We start from the raw sequence: 14,456 nt of genomic DNA on the forward strand, positions 1-14,456 counted from the left end.
TCATAGTCTTTGATAAGGCAATGAGTGAGGGCTTACAAGAAAGGGAAGCAAATGTTACTGGAACCAAGAATCAAGAAGAACTGGACATGTTAGTAGTAGAAAGTTCGGCAACAGTGTTGCATGTAGTTATCTGGAAAGTAAAAACTGTACCTAATGAACTGGATGGATGACACAGAGATTTCCAGCGAGGGCGTTAAAAGTGCCGCCTGGTTTGTTTTTTCTGCTTATAGTAGAATACAAGAGGAATGACATAAACTAAAGGAAGAATTGTTAAACCAAAAGGAGCCAGGAATGATTTCAAAAATTCTTAGGTTCTTAAGACGGCAAATGATGCTAAAATTAAGAAATGGCTTCCAGGCAAAGAACAAATCCAGAGCATTGCCAGGAAGAAAAACGGGTCAAATATGAAGCTAAGGGTATGACTGAAAAGTCTTCTGTTAAAACATCAGGAACATTAAGGGTGCTTCCTCAGAGTACAATCCAGTATGAAGAAGGCAGTCTGGAAAGATTTACAGTGTGGATCACAGATGCTCTAATCAAACACTAGGGCTCTGGAAAGCTTGAGGGTGTTGTCCCTCAGCCTCCTCAGCAAAAACCCAAGGGAGAGATGGGAGAGACGGGATTACATTGAAAGGATTTGGAGGTGTGGCTTTTGTCTAATGGTATAACTCAATAAAATTCACACAAAAAATCCATAATGTTTTAAAAAGAATTATACATTCAGAAGAATTATCAACTTGGCCACTTGGCCAGAAAGGGACAGAGACAGCACAACATGAAAAGTGGTCCTTGGACAAGTGAATTCCACTGGAAGGAAGCAGGTTGAGAAAACTGCTCAGCTGCAATCCTTAAAAGGAAGGATTGCTCAGAGAATAATGACAAGAGAGCAGAGAAAGGGACTGAGAAGAGGAAGAATTATTCCCAGGCCTAGAGACCTAATCAAGGACTTTCCAACCTATGTCTGACGGGACCTTTCCATGACCTTTCCCCCTTCTTGTACAGGAATGTCTATAGCAGTTATTCTGTGTCTTTCCCACCATTGTTTATTGTATGTTTTGAGCCATCCCATGGAGTACCCCATGTGGACAGTAACTGAAGCCTCCAGCCAACAACCATAGCTGTGAGCCAGGGCCATTCTCCAGGTGCACACCGGGCTAGGGTGTGACACAAATCTGAGGACTGTGGCAGGGTGGCTGTTAGTCTGAGGGCCGGGACAGAAGTATCTAAGAGATTTGCTATTGTTGGCTCACCAACAGAGAATGAGAGCTGGTAGAATCTTGTCCTGGAATCATTTTAAAAGCGATCCCACCTGCTCAACCAGGGCTTTGGCCAAAAGGCAAGAGATCCCAATGGAATCTGAGCTTGGGTTGGACTGCTGGACATCTAGAGGCTGAGGAGTGTCAGTAATCAGGAGAATGAGGGTTGCTGCTCACCTTGTAGGAGCGTAGGTGAGAGGGGCCCAGCTGGTGAGCTGTCAATGAATCCAGGATGGTCCCAGAGAAAAAAAGTCAGCTTTAAACATCATCTGTCCCGGAAAGTAAGAAGATAGAATGAAAGCACCAGTCCAAGTAAGAACATTCTGGTCCTTTTCCTTCTGTCCCTTCCTGAGTTCTATAGTTAATGGTATAATATTCAGGAGGGACCTGAGGCTGCTTAGGTGGGAGAAGCAACCCACAATCCATCCCTGCCAAGATTGCTAGAAAGCAGCTAGGGACAGGACGAGAAAGGAGAGGGAAGAAGGTCTTACCTTTAAATGAAAATCAAAATTCAGACTAGACATGTTAATTTCTGAATTAAGCTCTGTTTTGCAAGTTAAAGCCACCATGGGACTTTCTGTTACTAAGTCCCCTTGAGCTTTTCCAGCAGCGGGAAAAACATTTATCTTACTGAATACACTTTAATGTGACAGTGGGAGGCAAACATAAAATTGCTTTTCTTATTACATCTCTCAAATCATACTTATTCAATACACCAGTTGTATTTATTATAATGGAAATATTATTCAAGGTAAATTATGAAGAAACACAAGAATGTAAATGGAATATTGCATTGCTATCATGAAAAAGTATGATTATAAATAATAGCCACAATGCCTCACATTTAAAAAGCTTTAAAAAAAACAAAACGTAAAAATCACCTTCACATCTATTTTTCATTATCTTTATAACACTTCACAGTAGTAGCAGAAGATGTTAATTAAGTATCACATCAACAGATCTGTATACACATAGCTCAGCCTGGCTCCTCACTTCTATGTTTCTCCCCACCCGGAATCACAGGATCGTGACCAGCTGGCTGGGTCCCTATGCCTGGCCTGGGACTGCCCCAGCCCCACACTCCCAGGTTCCATGTTGCTCCCCTTGTTCTGAATATGACTCTGGCGCTAGCCCCCACTTCTAGATCTGGGCCTTCACGGCAGTCCCAAGTTTTGGCGTCTACTCCATGGCTTATAGTTAGCTTCTGCCCATCCTCAAGTTTTTGATCACTTGCCTATATTCCCGCTCCTCTACCAAAGATTACTTCCAAAGGATTGGAGGCCTGTCCTAGAAATCAGCCTAGGGAACCAAGCCTTCACGTCCCTTGACAAACACTTCTCAACTCTTCGTTGCTGTGTCTTGCTCAAATACTGGTACTCCCTGGTATTTCAGTGTCAGCCCTGTTGCCAACTATTTGCCTGGTTGACCCCGACTGTAGTCCTCAGAAAGTGTGCTAACGTGACAGCCTAAACCGTAAGGTTCCAGCTCCCCTTTGGGTGAGTTTATTGGTAGTCCTAGCCCCTCCTATGAGCCTGATCTGATGGAAGGAACTGACATGCTCTATCAAATCCCAATAATAATGAGCTCACATTTATTAATATCTTATTAAGTCCCAATCACTGTGTGAAGTATTATAGTATTTTATTTGGTTCTTAAAACAAGCCTATGAGGTAGATACTAATTGCCTTTAGAAATGAGGAAATCAAGGCATATATTGGTTAGATAACTTGCCCAATATTAATTGCTCTTGGGTAGAAGAGACCAAACTTGGCCCAGCCATGTAGAAGTTTCTAGGACAATTGATAGTTTCATGCATATACATTCACAGAAGCAGAGGGTGGGGGGCTGGAGGGAGGGTGGGGACACATTCAGTTGATCCAGGAAATGGCACAGAAAAACTTCAGTCATGTACAGACGAAGGCTAAATGTATTTTAGGAAAAGGAAAGACAAGTGAGAACAAGTGATATTAAATTTGTTGATACACAGGTGAGAAGAACAATAAAGAGGAAAGAAAAGTTGAATCTGCTAGCTGGGCAACTAAACAACACTTGGAAAGGACACAGAGAAAAAGACTGGTTTCTGGAGAATAACCTTCAGTAGCCAAAACCCTGAAGAGGAAAGAAGCCTTTTTGGAGAAGAACTGGACCGGCTCCAATGTGCTGCGGGAAGCTGTCGGGTCTGGCACATCGAGCACTTTAACTCTCTTTCCAGGAGAGTTTTCTACCATTTCATGAGGAAAAAACAAAACACAAAAGAGTGTAACGTAGCTGCATTTGGAGCCCAACAGAACTTGGGTTCACAGCATTGGGGCTCCACTTCTTACTTTGAAAAATCGACTTGTTTTTCTGAGTCTCAGTTTCCTCAGTTATAAAACGGGAATATTATTACCCCCCGTGCAAGATTATGATGTTGATGAGAGATACTTGTGTGAATGAATCACCACCACAGTGCCTAGCACAGCACAAATGCTCAGCAAATACTTAATGGTACCATGATGATTTGTGGGGAGAGAAGGGGCAAGACTACCAGCTGGCAAGAAAATAACTGGGAGCTGTATTCCTAGCTCCTAGCAGAGTTCCTGGCACACAGAAGGAAATCCATAGATGTTTGTTGAGTGAATGGAGTAAAACAAGGAAGGAAGGAATCCTAATGACTCCCTCTCAAGGCTCAGAATTTAGTTGCTTGCATAGGAGAGGGCAGCATATGTGCTGATAGCTGATATGTCATCCAAAGTTTTGTCATTCTCTATGTCTCATGGGGCTTCTGGGTCTTGTAGGCTCTGAGGCAGAGTTCAGGACTGCTGCCACACTGGGATGCTGTACAATGTTCTTCTAATGCTTTTCGTTAGCATAAAGGATTCTTTCAAAGTACTAGATGTCACATCTGCCATTTCAGAACTTAAGTGTGTCTAATGAGTATTTTTCCAGGCTTTACCTTGGAGGTGGAGTGAGTCAAGAAAAGGATAAATCAGTCATTTCATAGCTTAGATACCTCAGTTGGGTAACCTCTTTTTCCATATGCACTTGGTAAAAGGTGGTAAAGGGCATTACTTGAATATGGACACAGGAAAGTTCTGAAGTATCATAGATGTGACATTTATTACTTTGACACAGAATTGAAAGTTGGAGAGAAGCAATAGAAGGAGTTTCCAGAGTAGGCAGGGTGGATTAAAGGAAAGTCAGTAAACAAAGAAATCATATAAGAACAATGCTCAGTCATGTGGCAAAAATCTTTCACCACTTTCTGAGAGATTGGCTATATTCACTCCATACCAAGAATGAAATAAAATATGGCTTCATAATGAGCCAGAGATTTTCAACCTTGTGATCTTTTCATAAAGAGGAAACAAAGAATTATTTATACTGATGGTATTTGAAGAATATTTGAAACTAGTAAATAATGCCAACTCATACAGCAATTAATAAAATATCCAAGGCCAGTGATATGGAAGGGGGAAATCAGATGCTTTCAGGGACCCACCTTTTCTGTGAAGGCTGAATCCCCAGAGAAAAAATGATTACTAATGAAGAATAATGACTATCAAAATGGATGACTGGAGTCATCACATGGTAGTTGGTTCAGTTCCAACTCAAACAGCAGACCAATCTGTGATATGCTATCTTCCTACAGGCTGGCACCATGCAACCAATAGGCCTTCGGTACTGCTGGGGATGGTATCAATGAGAACAAACATCTATTTACATAAAGACAGACTTCAACTGCTAAAATGACCCTATATTTGGCATATCTTACTCATAAAAACTGAGCATGTCATATGCCAGTATGCATGTCATATGCCAGCATTGGTCCAATGAATTGTTTTCTTCATGCATGGTAAGTTTTCAGTGTTTTTCAAGAAGCTAAACCTACACTTTGTAAGGGCCTAAATTGTTTTACCTTAAAGCTAGGTAACTAGAAGAGTTATTTTACATATGGTTGGAGTGTAACAATCTGGCCAAAAAATATTTATCTATTATTTCCTTTCAAAAGTAAGGGGTTTTTTTAGTTCCTTTTTTTTTGTTTTTTGTTTTTTTTGTAGTTTCAGGTGTGCAAAGCGACATAATAGTTAGACATTTACACCCCTCACAAAGTGATAACCCCCTCCCCCAAGCTTCTACCCCTCTGATATCTTATATAACTGTTACAATACCATTGACTATCTTCCTTATGCTATACTCCACCTCCCTTGACTATATATTTTTTTTTCTTATAATTGACATACAATATTATTCTACTTCAGCTTCAGTTGTCCAGCTCATTGGTTCCTTTTTTAACAGTTGATAAATGGTTGGTTGGTTGGTTGGTTGGTTGGTTGGTTGGTTGGTTGGTTGGTTGTTTGGTTTTCAAAAGGCATATACTTTAAAGGTCTGGATTCTAAACTTCCTTCCAGCACTTAAGAGCTATATAACCACGGTTAATCATAGCCCTCTGTTCCTGATCTACAAAGTAAGAATAGAAACACTCACCTCAAAAGCTGTTCTGATGCTAAATGGGACACAAAGAGAGCACTTAGCAAAGAATCTGGAAAAACTAAATTTAAATAATTATTAGTTACCTCTGCTTCCTTCTTCTCTACCCTCAATGTTACAAGAGAATCAAATATATTGTTTTTAATTTTTTTTTAAGTAATTTGACCTAAATATAGCACTCTCTCTAACTGGACGTATTTTTCAGAAAGTAGCTCAGATAGGTAAATCCATGAAACTGTAATGGTAACAGATATAGTCCTAAAGATGGTGCACAAATTGAATTTTTAAAATCTAATTAGTAACAATGATGTTTAAGTCAGAGTTCACACTTTAAAAGAACACTGTGAAGTGTAAGTGCTTGGCTTAATATAACTAACCACCCTTAATTAATCTGTTTTGTAATATGAATTATTTGAATACTATATGAATACTTTGTCTAAAATGGGACATATCTGTTCTTAGTTCTTTGCAAATTGCATATTTATTTATCAGTAGACTTTGAAAAAGTATTGTATAATGTTTATTGTCTTTCATATCTGAAAACATACTATTGTCAGAAAGATAATAATATTTGATTTATTCACAATCATAACCATTATTACACTTCAATCTTCCATGGTAAGATTGGTGTGTGTGTGTGTGTGTGTGTGTGTGTGTGTGTATGTTTGTGTGTGTGTGTGTGTGTGTTATAACATGGAATATAAACATATATATCTAGTACATATTAGGTGATTAATGACTTTTTGTGGTTGGTTGTTGATTTTAGAAAATATTAAGAATTATCAGCGACTAACAGACACTTCTTGAATTGAAGTAACTAGGGCAGAGTCCCAAGGGTCAGCAAGAGGAGAAATAATATTGAAAGCCTAGAGAGGGTCTGATCCCATCCACTGAGAGTTGACTTTGTCAGGAGTTACGGAGCATCAAGCAGACAATAGGCCACTGAAGATAAAGATTCAATCAAATGGAATATATCTGAGGGAAAACACATAGAAATATTAAAAATTGCTGCATGTAAAGTGGAAGTTATTGTCCCATTGTATTGTGATTGACCTAAAGTACTGTCTATTGTTCTTGTATCATAAAATCAAAATAATAATAAAAATAATAGTGAATTACAGATCAGTCTGATTTTGTAAGGAATTAAACGTCAAAAGTGGTCATCTAGCAACAGATACCAATCATTAATATCATATTCTGCTTAATCCAGCTGTGAATCTGAATCTATTTCTAGAGGTACAAATAAGGAATCATTTCCTAAGGAGAATTTAGTTTTAAGGCCTCCTGGAAACTGCTGTAAGAAACCTTAAAAACATATTGAAATGCCATCTGCTAAAAAATATCCTGGCATAACAAACTTAAACAATGTGAAACACAAGAGATTAAAATATGGTTCAATTATGTTACCAATCTTGGCTGGCATTGAAAAAGCAGATGTTAGAGGAAACTTTAGAAAGTATTCTATTTGAATACAATAGATCTAAAATTTCCCCAAATGTCTTTGTTATAATTCCCACAATATTCATATGCCAATGAGGTCTTTGTGGTTTTGTTGTTCAAGTTATTAACTTGTCAGATTGTACTGGTTTTTCTGGGTCTAAAATCGCAACTTCTGTTTTAGAAGAATAGGAGAGTTAGGGCTTTGTGATTACAATCACCACTTTCAAATATTTCTATGGTATTCCAATGGCACATCATTTGCAATCACAGGTCCATTGAGAGTTACTTATCTGCTAATATATTCTAAATTAGACAAAGTGAAAAAGTGATGTCTAACTACAACTACACATTCACTGGCATAGATCTGTTTAGTTAGGTGCCTAACTTATTTCAGTGGAATCTTATTCTTAATGAATGGCACTTTCTCTTTAACCAAATCGTAAAAAGCAAAGATTTTGAAGTGGTTTCTAAGATACGTAGTTCAGGCAACATCTTTAATGAAAAAAAGAGAGCATTTATAACACATATTAAAGAATGTGGATCAGTCTGTAAGTCCTCCTTCACTTTGTTCTTATTAATAAATATCATATTGTCACTTACTAAAGAGAGACCAGGTGCATGCATACCCTGTTCACAAAAATATAGCTCCTCCTGAAGAAATTGCTGCCGGGTGCTGTTTAAATTGATGTTCATGTAGAACCTTAATATTTAGCACTTGAACCACAATGGGGCTTGGGGGTATATAGCACCACTTGAAGACTCTCCACTGCCAATTAACTTAAAGGAAAATATTTGCTATGCAGGGTTCTTGCCTAGGGAAAAAGCTCTACTCTTGCTAAACCAAGTAATTTAAGGATAATTAGTGGGAAATAGACACATGTGCAATGTTTCCAAAATTCTCACTCCTTAGATGACATTAACCAAGATTTTTCGTCATTGTTGAACTCTGACAAGGCTGATCTCAGAAGGCTTAGGCCAAAGCTGAGGGCATTTGTACTGCTGAATGGCCAATGGGGCGATTGTTGGTCTTGCCTGGGCACTCCCATGCATGCCTCTGCTTTTTGCTTAGCATTTGATTCTTTGCTCCATTTCCTTTCTTTCATTCTCCTTTTATTTCTCTCTCCTTTAATTCTTCTTGGATGGTTTTCTGTAGGTAATGAATTGAGCTGTAGAACCAAGCTGAGTGACCTAGACCAGGTCAGGTCTAATTATTTCATGTGTAGACATCAAAGAGTAATATCTAATTACTGCATTGTTATATACAGAGAGTTAGAGACAGTAAGTATAAAGTTCCTAAAATGGTACAAAGCGGCACATAAAAGTAGCTGTTATATTATTTTTATTACTACCGGTATTACTATGATTATCTTTATGAGGTTGACTTAGATTCTTGCAGCACTTCCATTCTGAGTCTCTTTCCTAGGACAGATGTGTCCATCCCAGTAAATGGGTACTGGCTGCCATCAGCTCACACTACCTCCCTCAAGAGAAGCCTGGTAACTTACATCCTTCCATGTCACCACTTCACTAAAGCTTTCTTCTGAGGACTCCCTCAACAAATCACCTACAGGAATTTCCATGTTAGGTTTTGCTTCTGAACTACTAATCTAAGAAAACTATTATTACTATTACAAATATATCTTAGGCCTTTCACCACAATCAAAGATACCTGAAGCACTCAGTGTCTTAAAGACGATGGTAATCTATACATTACCAATGTTTCTCCTTCTCGGTTCCACTTCTGGAATGACAATGTGCAATTCAGACTTACTCCTCAGCAAAATTGATGAAAATTATTTTTAAAACAATCATTTAAAAATGGTTGGCCATATACGCATACAGTAAATGAGGAAACATTTACTCAAAACCGTTTACTAAAACTCTATAAAACTGCAAAAGTCTTCAGTATGTAACCTACCCCTCCCTTCCCCACTCCCAGATCAATGAGCTAGGAACTTCACTCCAGACTGGTACAGCCAAGAACACAAGGTTCTGACTCCCCCGAGCTTCCAGCTAGATGGCTATCTTCCTGGGAAGGACAGGACATTAGCATTTCTCATGCTGCCCCCAGATACTTGCTGCTGAGGCCAAGTTCTGGGCAAGTGCAGCCAAGAGGCAGGGACTTCATTCTTCCATCAAGCCCCCACTCAGTGGACAAAGACTGTATCTTGGGCACAGTAGAACAGTGAGGTCCCTATTGCCTTTGCCTCAGCTCAAAGGGCAGTGGTTCCCTGCCAAGGTAGAAAAGACAAGGACACCTGGGGCTGTTGTCCCCTTACCCATATCCAGTTTTTTAAGCAGGGGTGTCACTTAGAGAGAAATGAGCTATTGTCCCTTCCCCCAGCACCAGAGCTGTGGCTCAGAGATTTTTGCCTGGAAGGAGCAACAGCCCATAGAACAGACAGCTCAAAATCTCTCCTCAAAGGAACCAACTTCATTTGTAACAGAGCATAAAGTTCACGCGTACAGGTACTTTCAAAAACAGTGGAAGTTTTGGTACAAGGCAATTGGGAGGAGATTGATAGATTCACTGAAGATATAGGCTAAACAGTAAGCCAACTAGTTGCTGTAGAAAAAACAGCTGGAAGAGCCTTCCTGCAGTATGAATAAACTTCAAACAGTAACTTCAGGAAGTACCCCTTCAAAGGAGACTGAATTTGATTGGGTTAGTGTGAAGCAATTTATCCCCAGGGTATTTTACAAACAATAGAGGAATCCACCAGTAATTAGTGGAGCTTCACAGATGGGTGTGGTCAGTTAACCAGAAAGACAGAGAGCCCTGCCAAACCACTGTCCTCCCAGAGTGACTGTGGGCATATCCAAGGATGCACCCCTGAGGAACAACGTCAGAGTCTTCTTCATTGTCTTTGTGTTTGGGAGAGTGGGGGGAGGGGCAGGGAAGTAACTTCACTAAAATAATCCAACCAATCCCTGAACAACTTAACAAAGTAATGACAACAACAAGCCCCAGAGCAGGGGAAAGGTGGAGACCATACCCAAAGTTGCTATATGTTATCTAAAATGTTTAGTTTCAAAAAACTATTATGAGCCATACAAAATAAACAGGAAAATATGACCCATATACCAGAAGAAAAGCAGGCAACAGAACTGCCTCTAAGATTGACCAGATGTCAGATTTAACTGAAAAAGACTTCAAAGAAGCCATTATAAATATGTTCAAAGACCTAAAGGAAATCATGATTTTAGAAGTAAAATACAATGACAATGTCACATAAAAGGGAGATCATTAATAAAGACAGCAATTATTAAAAAGAACCAAATGGAAATTCTGGAGTGGAAATGTGCAATAACTAAAGTTTAAAAATTCACTAAATGGGCTCAATAGTAAATTTGAACTGGCAAAGAAAGAATTAGAGAACTTAAAAATAGGTTAACAGAAATTATGCAAGCTAAAGAATAGACAGAAAAAAGAATGAAGAAAAAATGAACACTTTCAGAGAAGTGTGAGACACTATTAAGTATACCAACATGCAGGTAATGGCAATACTAGAGAACAGAGAGAGAAAGGAGCAGAAACAATATTTGAAAAATTAATGGTGGAAAACTTTCCAAATTTTCTGAAAAATACAAATCTACATGTTCAGGAAATTCAACAAACTACAAGCAGCATTGTGGGGACAGAGCCCCAGAAAGTACTTTACAGGCTCTCGGCCTCACGTGGAAGGGTGCTGGCTCGGGTAGTGGATGGCCGTCGGCTGTGGCTGATTGGCCAACGGCTGTGGCCAGTTAGCCGATTGGCCGCCGGTAGTATAACTGCTGCGGCTACGGAGGAGGGCTGCGGATTGCCGAGGAGCCGAGGAGAGCCGAGGAGAGCGGAAGAGAGCAGAGGAACAGAGTCGAGGAGAGTGGAGGAGAGTCGTCGGTCAGTCGGTTGGCGGAAAGGCAGACGGCAGGTCATGTGTCCGGTAGGCCCAGCCTCCAGTGAGACCATAGTGGTATGACTCCCCTACCTATGGCTCCGTGGGTGTTCCTTTTTGGCCTCACCATATCCTGCGTTCTTGTGTGGGGAGTGGGAGCAGAGACCCCGCAGGCCGCTCCGCATGACAAATGGCGCAGCGAGCAGGGTCTCCCGCACGACAAGCATAAACTCAAAAAGATCCATCGGTAGGCAGATTATAGTAAAAATCCAAAGAAAATCTGGAAAGCAATAATAGAAAAATGACTCCTCACTTATAAGCAAACTCCAGTAAGATTAACAGTTGATTTGTCATCAGAAACAATGGAGGGCTGAAGGCAATGGGATAACGTATTTAAAGTCCCCCAATTTAAAAAAACTCTCAACTAAGAATTCTATATTCAGCAAAACTATTGTTCAAAAATGAAGATCAAATAAAGACACTTGGATAAATAAAACCTGAGAGAATCTGTTACAAGCAGACCTGCCTTACAAGAAATACTAAAGTAAGTTCTTCATGATGAAAGCAAGTGACCCCAGACAGTACGTTCAATACAAACAACAACAAAAAACACTAGTAATGGTAATTATGTAATTTAAAAGAGTATACTGCGTATGTCTTATCCTTTCTTCTCTTAACTAATTTAAAAAGCATAAAGCAACGGGTATGTTGTTATATTGGTGGGCCAATAACAAACAGAAATGTAACATATTTGCCAATAAAAGCACAAGGAGGTGAGTGGGAACAAAGCTGTATTGGACTAAGAATAGACTCCAGATATTAACTTGAATCTACAGGAACAAATGCAGAGAACCTGACATGATAAGCAAGAAGACTAATATAACAAAAGCTATAAATATATAGATGGCCTCCTTTTTTTCCTCAGCTTCCTTAAAAAACATAAAATTATGCAAAGTACTAATAATTATTAACAATGTATTGCTGAATTTATAACATGTACAGAGGTAATACATATAACAACAATATCACAAAAAGAGAGAAAAGAGAGTAGAATCATATGGGAATGATGTTTCTATCATCTCACTGGAATTATTAGTATAATTCTGAAACTGCTTTTGATAAGTTATGATATATCTGTTAAGTGCTAAAGCAACCACTAAGGAAATAACTCAAAATGTATAAATAAAATCATCAAAGAAATTAAAATCATTAAAGAAATTAAATGTAACATTAGAAAATATTCAATTAATGTAAAACAAGCAGTAAAGAAAAAACAGATAAGAATATTTAAGGTATACAGAAAACAATAACAAAAATGGCAAATATATTTGCCAATAACAAAAATGGAAAATAACAAATATATTACAAATGTGAATGGACCAAACAAACCAATTAAAAAGCAAAAAAAAAAAAAAAAAAAAAAAAAACCCCAAAAAGCAGGATCCAATTTTATGCTGTCTATACAAAATAGTTTATTGTCAAAATTATAAATAAATTGAAATTAAAAGGATGTAAAAAGATACATCATATAAATGACAGCAATAAAAGTAGAGGACATTTTATAATGATAAAACTATCAATCCATCAAGAAAAAATAACAAATAAATATATATGCGCCTACCAACAGAGCACCAAAGATATGAAACAAAAACTGACAGAATGAACAGAAAAATATATATTTAAAGTTACCCCTTTCATATCATCCTTAAACCCTGGCCAGCATTTATTATAAGCACCCAAATGTACAGTTTGGGGAATACTTGAAATTCAGGATTCATTCTTTTATACTTTTTATTTTTATAAATTAAGATACCTAATGGTTTGCCTAATAAAACTCAAAAAGTTTAAATTCAGTAAAACAGAAATAACCAGTTAGATTGCCTTTTTCACTCCTTAATCAGTTCCTTTGAGGCTAGGTAAAGGCAAGCTCAGATTATTTCTTTAGTTGGTAAGAAAAAAAAAAAAGCAACAACAATAAGGAAGCACTTAACATGCTTACCTTCCTAGGAGATCTGTACGGCAAATCCAGGTTCAAAAGATCCAGCAAAGACTGAAATTTTGTCCTATGGTTATTGAAATTGGGTGTATTTAGAGGGCACCGATTTTGTTTGATAGCAGCTATATTGAGATGTGATTCAGAAAATTCATCTTTTTAAAGTGTATGTTTCAGTGTGTGTTTTTTTTGTATAACCACAGAGTTGTGCAACCATCATTACTAATATCAGAACATTTTCATCATCCCCAAAAGAAACCCTGTCACCATTAACAGTTGCTCTCTGCCCCTTCCTCCCCAACCACAGAAGCTAATTTACTTTTTGTGTGTGTGGATTTACCTGGTCTGGGCATTTCATATAAATGGAATAATATAATATGTGACCTTTTGTGAAGGGTTTCTCTCACTTAGCATGTTTCCGAGGTTCATCTATGTTGTAGCCTAGATCAGTATTTATTACTTTTTATGGCCAAAAAATATTCTGTTGAATGAATATAACCACAATTTGTCATCAGTTGATGGACATTTAGGCTGTTTCTATCTTTTGGTTACTATAAATAATGCTGCTATGAACATTCATGTTCAGGTTTTTTGGTGCCCATATATTTTTAATTCTCTTGAGTATATACATACCTAGGAGTGGAATTGCTGACTCGAATAGTAATTCTATGTTCAACATTTTGAGAAACTGCCAGACTGTTTTTCAATATTGCTACACCATTTTACAAGCCCATCAGCAATGGTATAAGAGTTCCAGTATCTCCACATCCTCACTGAGACTTATCATTGTCTTTTTATTTTAATCATCTGAATGAAGTTGAAGTAATAGCTCCTTGTGGTTTTGATTTGCATTTCCCTAATGGCTAACGATGGTGAGCATTGTTTCATGTGCTTATTATCCATCTGTATATCTTTTTTCTTTTTAAGAAATGTCTATTCAAATACTTTGCCCATTTGAAAAATGGGTTATTTCCTTTTTATTGTTGAGTTGTATTTGTATACATCCTGGATATAAATTGCTTGTCAGATATATGATTTGCAAGTATTTTCTACCATGCTTTGGCTGGTCTTTTCACTTTCTTAACATTGATATTTTAATTAATGCTGTTCCTCCTTTTTTATTTATAATGAATGAAAAAAACACAAAATTTGCACAAATGTACAGATACAAGTACTCTGAAGGAAGGGCAGAAATACACAGCTAAGAAATGAGACTTGGTGTTTGAATGCAAATCATTTCATCGTCTACGCCATAATACCAAATTTGTACTTGCAACACAGATAAATATTTCTATCTGCCATATCCTATTTCTAAAATCCAGGACTTCTGAACTCAAATCAGAATCTGCCATCAAAAAACCAATCAACTATAAATTCTTGCACTATGAATATCTCCAGTAGAGAGCACTAATTTTTTTT

Source organism: Rhinolophus sinicus, chromosome 14 (genome assembly GCF_057876585.1).
Source record: "Rhinolophus sinicus isolate RSI-liver-muscle chromosome 14, RSI-T2T, whole genome shotgun sequence".
Lineage (NCBI taxonomy): Eukaryota > Metazoa > Chordata > Mammalia > Chiroptera > Rhinolophidae > Rhinolophus > Rhinolophus sinicus.